The sequence below is a fragment of the Hypanus sabinus genome, chromosome 12, assembly GCF_030144855.1.
Source record: "Hypanus sabinus isolate sHypSab1 chromosome 12, sHypSab1.hap1, whole genome shotgun sequence".
In the NCBI taxonomy this organism is placed as follows: Eukaryota; Metazoa; Chordata; class Chondrichthyes; order Myliobatiformes; family Dasyatidae; genus Hypanus; species Hypanus sabinus.
Window position 1 is genome coordinate 7595500 of NC_082717.1, and position 7126 is coordinate 7602625.

The window sequence follows — 7126 nt, forward strand, 5'->3', positions numbered from 1 at the left end:
AAGACTATACTTTTAAGGATCATTTCTATAGTCTGTGACTGAGAAATCGAGCACTAAAAAGTTTGGTCTCTGCAACCACGAGGAAGAGTCGTGGTGTTTCCTCCTGAGCGCGAAGCGGTCGGTCAGCGTTGTTTCCTACAACGGCTTTCCGGCATTGATGACCGTTCCCTTCTCCCCATTGCGGGGAGCTGCGGAGGGAGGAAACGCTGTCTGAGTGGTTGTTCTTTATAATTTCAAAGACAGAATAGAATCGAATTGGGGTTCTTTGTTGTGGTAGTCGACTTTAAGATTCCTTGATGTTGTTGCCACTATACCTACCCGTGGGCCATCAGGCAGTGGTCAACGCGTGGCCTGCAGGAGAAGGACGAGATGGACACAGTGGGGACACAGTTCCCTGAGCAGACTGTCCAGTTCATCTGGCAAAATGCCTCATCGCCAGACCTCACCAACAGGCACCAAGACCTCGCCTGGCTGGCGGTGAGAGGGGGCCTCCCAGTCCGATCCCTCCTGGACGCCCGGAACATCGTCTCCACACCCCTCTGTCCACAGGAGGACTGCAGAGAGGAGGGTCAGTCGGTGACCTGCTTCTGTGGGTTCGTCGAGAAGAAGGAGGATGGAAGGGACAGTGTCGAGGTTCATCCCCAGCAGCTGGACCACCTGTAGAGGGCCTGTCCGAGACGTGCCGGCACCTATGCACAGTTGACCTGGGGAGGTGCTGGCACTGAAAGGGCCCCGACAGGTTCGGACGTACCTGCCACCCCTGCAGAGGCGGCACCCGCAACGACAGAAGACACCAGAAGGGAAGAAGGCGCAGCCACACCGAGGGCCCCCACCCCCTCACAGACCCTCCAGGACCCGCCACGGGATGAGGAAGAGGAGTCCATGGAGGAGGGGAGAGCTGAGGGGGAGGAAGGCTGGAGCGTCGTGGGCAAACGGAAGAAGGCCCAGAAAGCTCCGGCCAAACGACAGAGGGCGGAGCGGAGGGAGCACGGAAAGAGAAGGGCAGGGGACCACACAGTTTCTGGTGACCTGTCCACTTCGGAGGAGGAGAAGGGAGTTGGGGGAGGTCAGCAGCAGACCCGGCAGAGGAAGCGGCGGACAAAGCCAGCGGAGAGGAGGAGAGAGAGTGGGGAAAGTCTGCTGGCCACCCCCCAGGTACAAGCACAGGAGGCGGAGACCACCAGAGACCTCCAGCTCCGGGAACCCGGGAGCCGAGCCACCTCTGGCGGGCCTGGGGGACACCAAGCCCCCAGGCAAATAACTAGTACTGCCACACCCAGGGGAGAATAACCTGCAGTCTCTGAGCCCACAGAAGATGAAGGACTTCACAAAAGCTGTGGGCATGAAGGCTCAGGACTGCGAAGGTAAGGACAGTGTGCTGTTAAAATAAAGAACTTTAATGGCGGACATTTCACTGGCATCTATCAATGTGCACAGTCTGAAGAGTACCGGGCGATGTGTCAGCACACTCCAGTACTTGGACTCGGTAAAGGCCGACGTGACCTTCCTGCAGGAGTGCGGACTGCCACACCTCCGCAACTACCGGAGGTGGTCACGTTGATGGACCAGGGGGTTGTCGGTGTGGTCGGGGGGCAACGACTGTTGCGCTTCCGGCCTGGGGATTATGCTACGGGGAGGCAACTTCGCATTCACCCAAGTCAAAGAGGTGGTTGCGGGGCGCCTCCTGGTAGCAGACGTCAAATTCCGGGGCACTCCGCTCCGACTGATCAATGTGTACAACTCCCCCGTGCGGAGCGAGCGGTTCCCACCGCTGCTGGTGACGGCCCGGCCGGTCGTTCTGGCCGGAGACTGCAACTGCACCATTGCTGCGGCGGGACGATCCGGCGGTGCCGACGGCAGGCTGGACGGTACCTCCAGACTCCTGATGGATACGGTGAAGACAGCCAAGCTGCGCGACACCTTCGGCGCCCCCACAGGTGCAGCTCAGCCGCAAGCCACCTGGACACGATGGGACGGCTCAGCCCGATCCCGGATCGACCTCCTCTTCCTGTCAGAGTCCCTCACGGTCAGATCCACCGATGTCACGCCGGTGTTCTTCTCTGACCACTGCCTCCTGCGAGCCACCTGCCACCTGCGGGAGGTCCGGAAGGCAGGGAGGGGGACGTGGAAGCCGAATGTTAAGCTGCTGACTCCAGAGAACATCGAGGAACTGGAGGAGGAGTACACAGGTTGGAGAACTCTGAAAGCCGTCTTTGATTCCCCGGTTCACTGGTGGGAAGCCACCAAGGAGAACATCAAGAGGTTCTTCATCCGCAAGGGCATCCAGAGAGCAAGGCAGGGGCAGAGGGAACTGCGTAAACTCCAGACAGAGTTGCAGCAACTCCTCCTTCTGTAGTCGAGGGGGGTGGATGTCAGGGAGGAACTGCGGGAGGTGAAGGGCCGGCAAACCCAGCACTTTGCCGCCGAGTCCTCCAAGATCATCTTCCGATCGAGGGTCCGAACCGTGGACCAGGACCAGACGTGCTCACGATTCTTCTTCCGTAAGGTGCACAGGGGGAGCTCTGTGATCCACAACCTTAAGGAAGAGGACGGCTCAGTCGCGTCCTCGCAGACAGACATACTGAGGATCTGCAGGTCTTTCTATGCCGGTCTGTATGGAGAAAAGGCCACAGACTCCACAGCCTCCCGCAGCTTCCTGTCGCCTATCACGCAGGTCTTAGACGACGGCAAGAGGGAGAGTCTGGAGCAGCCGCTGACCCTGGACAAGCTGACTGGCTCCGTCCGTTTCTTTGAGTCGGGTAAGACTCCCGGAAGCGACGGCTTACCGGTCGGGTTGTATTCGGCTCTGTGGAACCGGATGGGCCCCGACCTGCTGAAAGTGGCGGGCAGCATGTCAGAATCCATGAGGAAGGGCATCATCACCCTCATCCACAAGCAGAAGGGGGAGAGGGAAGACATTAGAAATTGGAGGCCCATTTCACTCCTGAATGTGGACTACAAGGTCCTGTCGCCGACATAGTCAGGTCTGCACTGGAGCAGTGATCCACCCGGACCAAACCTGTGCTGTACCGGGCAGGAAGATCTCAGACATCCCCGCGCTGCTGAGGGACACCATCGCCTACGTGCAGGACGGCGGGATGGACGCCTGCCTGGTCAGCTTGGACCAGGAGAAAGCCTTCGACAGGATATCGCACACGTACATGGCGGATGTACTCTCCAAAATGGGATTTGGGGAGGGAATCCGGAATTGGATCAAACTGCTCTACACAGACATCTGTAGCGCAGTCCAGGTCAACGGGTGGGAAACAGACAGCTTCCCCATCAGGTCTGGAGTCAGGCAGGGCTGCCCTCTCTCCCCAGTCTTGTTCGTGTGCTGCATAGAACCCTTTGCTGAAGCCATCAGGAGGGAAGGGGGCATAAGAGGGGTGACGCTGCCAGGCAGCGGAGGGACCCAAATCAAAACCTCCCTGTACATGGACAACGTCACCGTCTTCTGCTCCGATCCGAGGTCAGTTCGCAGGCTGATCAGCATCTGCGGAACAGTTCGAGCAGGCGTCGGGGGCCAGGGTCAACAGCACGAAGAGCGAATCCTTGCTCTTCGGCAACTGGCCCGACCGATCCAGGTGTTGGGGATCTGGTTCGGCGGGGCCGAGGCGTGCAACAAGAACTGGCAGGAGCGGACTGCCAAGGTCAAAAAGAAAATGGGACTGAGGGGAGGGCGCTCCCTATCGATAGCGGGCAAGAACATGGTCATCAGGTGTGAGGTGCTCTCAGGGCTGCTGTATTTGGCGCAGGTGTGGCCAGTCCCCCGCCCCTTCAGCTCGGAAATCACCCGAGCCGTCTTCAGATTCGTCTGGAGATCCAAGATGGAGCGGGTCAGATGGACCACCATGCACAAGTCCCTGGACAACGGGGACAAAAACGTCCCCAATGTCGCCCTCATCCTGATTGCCAGCTTCATGTGTGGCTGCATCAGGTTGTGTGTGGAACCCAGGTATGTGGCACCAAGCACTACTACGTGCCCAGGTTCTACCTGTCGCCCTGGCTACTAAGGATGGGTCTGGCCCCTTTCCCGCGCAACATCCCTGTCAGCTGGTCGTTGTCTCCATACCTGTCCTTCGTAGAGAATTTCTTTCAGGTCAACGCCTTTGACCACAGGGCCATCAGGCAGTGGTCAGCACGTCAGGTCCTGCAGGCACTGCAGGAGAAGGACGTGATGGACTCAGTGGGGTGGTTCCCTGAACAGACCGTCCAGTTCATCTGGCAAAATATCTCATCGCCAGACCTCACCAACAGGCACCAAGACCTCGCCTGGCTGGCGGTGAGAGGGGCCCTCCCAGTCCGATCCCTCCTGGACGCCCGGAACATCGTCTCCACACCCCTCTGCCCACGGGAGGACTGCAGAGAGGAGGAGTCGGTGACCCACCTCTTTGCACGCTGTGGGTTCGCCGAAAAGGAGGAGGATGGATGGGATAGTGTCGAGGTTCATCCCCAGCAGCTGCGTGACATTGGACTCTCTGATCTACGGGCTGACTTGATGGTCTACCAGCACATGGAGATGTCCGTGGGGGAATGCTGCCGACTGACACATTCTCGGCTGCAGGAGTACGTGATGAGGGACGCACTCAAACTTGGTGCAGCCACAGCAAGGGCCTGGTGGGGAAGGACCACAGTCCAGGGTTCTTCTCCCGTGGGAGTTGAGGGGTGGGGGGACGGGGTGTATACCCCTCAACAATGGAATGTAAATATGGAATAACCGAGTGCCACATGGGTGGCAAAATGTGTGGAAATGTACAAACCGTAATGGAAACAGTTGTAAAAGATGGAAAGTCATTGAATGGTTTGTTGTATTGTTACGAACCCGGTAACTGGATTACTTACCAGCAAAGATAGAGGCGTCCTTTGAAGTTTGATGATACTATTTTTAACAGTATTTATTAGTAAAAATACACAAAAAATATCAGTGCAAATATACAGATAATATACATCGTCAATACTAAACCTAAAAGTGCGGGTATAATAATAATCAATAAGAAATAAGCTCTATCGTTGTCGAGGGGATAATGAATCGTCCGATGGAAATATAAAGTTCGCTGCAGTTCACACAAGCTGCCGCCGTTTGTTTATCGCTGTGCTGCAATTGTTGGAGAGAGAGAGAAATAGGAGAATGGGAACATTTACCGCCACGGGTTTGGCCAATTTTCCTTTATGATTTCGATCCGTCAGGTGTCTCGTTGTCGTGGCCGTTCAAATGTGACCTCTCCCTTAGCTAAACCGTTCTTCCGTGATGAGCCCGCCACCCAGGCAGGGGAGGACGCACATGAGCTCCCACCGGCTGTCGCTATAAAACGCTATCACTGGATTTCTAGCGTTTCTCCTGGTGCGTCTAAAGGGGTGTTCCCCAGACCCTCTTTTATCCTCACTCACGGGGTCTCAGATGTCAATCAGGTTGGGATGACGCAATCCCTCAACCAGACCACTCTGGTCATCTCCTGAGGGGTTTCAATGAATAGTACAGTACTCAATACACAATTCCTTCTCCAAGAGACAATGGCAGTAATCAGTGGTTCCGTTCCGCTTATGTCAGGAGACATTCCAAACCTTGTGTATTCTGCGTCTCTCTCTCTCTCTTTCTCATGCTGTGTATCTCTCTCATTTCCTGGGTCTCAGACCCGAAATAATAGCGATCTTGCGATTCTCAAAAAGGAGGGGGGGGGGTGGGCATTGGCGATTCGGGACCCTTCTGCCCATCAGATTTGTTCCACCTTCCTAACAGTATATAATTTTATTTTTGAATAAAGTATATTTTGTTTAATAAAAAAGCAGAGGACTCTCTGATCTACGGGCTGTTCCCGGGGACGCACACGGAGACCAACATCCGGTGCTGCTGGCAGATCATCAACTCGGTGAAAGACGCTGTTTGGTCGGCCCGATACTTGATGGTCTACCAGATGTCCGTAGGGGAATGCTGCCGAGTGGCAAACTCTCGGCTGCAGGATTACGTGCTAATGGACGCACTAAACCCGGCTTAGGGTTCTTCTCCTGTGGGAGTGGGAGGGGTCGAGTGCTTGTCTTCCACAATAGAGTGCCAGGGGAGTGGCTGAAATTGGTAAACTGCATAGAATGTAATGGTAATGTCTGTAAAGAATTCAAATTTATTGAATGGGTTATTTGAAATAATTTTATTGTGAATAAAGTATATTTTAGTAAGTAAAAAAACTTGTTCAATATTTGATTAAGGTTAATAATTGTGGTGGTGTGGGACCTGAGACTCCCGTACCTCCTTCCAGAGGTAATAGCAGGAGGAGGGCATGGCCTGGATTGTGGCATCTCCGACGATGGATGATGCTTTCTTGTGGTAGTGTTCGGGATGGACTGGGCTGTATCCACCACTCTCTGCAGACTTTTATGTTCCTAACTCTCTCAATAACCTGGAATGGATCCAAGCAGGGCCATATCCACCTCAGTATTACTCAGTAGATCCAATGCTTCTTCATTCTTGATCTCAACATGGCCCAGGTTATCAGTTCAGATTCAGATTTGTTTACTTATCACAAGCCAAGGATGTGCTGGGGGCAGCCCACAAGAGTCCCCACACACTCCGGTGCAACATAGCATTCCCACAATGCTCAGCAGGACATCATGAGAAACGGCAGCAACAACAACAGCAACAATACAACTACCCACCCACCTGCTCCCACTCTCTCTCTCTCTCTCTCTCACACACACACCGCCTTGAGGCCTCCAGTCCCTGGCCTGGACTTGCAGACATTGGGCCTCCAACGTCACAGATTCAGATGCATCAGGGCTTTGACCTCCAAGGAAGCCGACCCACCCAGGGGCTTTAACCCTCGAGTCTCTACCATTGGATTTGCGATTTTGGTCTTTAACCTCTGGTTTTCTACCTCGTGACCCCTGCCTGTACACATGTTGTAACCAGGACCTGAACACCTCGGGGTGACCAACCTGAGAGTCGTTCAGCACCTGCTGATTCATTCTCAATCGGCGGCTTTTCAGCTGTTTACTGAGTCAGGAGCTGGTTTGTTCTCACTGATGTGAAATTTGTTGTTTTTTGAGTTGAGGGCAGTTGAGGGTATAAAACTACTATCAATTACAAAGCAAACAAGCACTACTAAACAAAGGTGAATACTGCGATCATGTACCT

At 54.5% G+C, this 7126-nt stretch overlaps 1 non-coding gene across 1 annotated transcript; it reads left to right on the forward strand.

Moving 5' to 3' along the window:
- On the forward strand, window positions 1-219 carry LOC132403332 (small nucleolar RNA U3). Its single transcript, XR_009515239.1, has one exon. It is a non-coding gene; the product is annotated as a small nucleolar RNA U3 (small nucleolar RNA).
- Window positions 220-7126: the final 6907 nt, after the last annotated feature.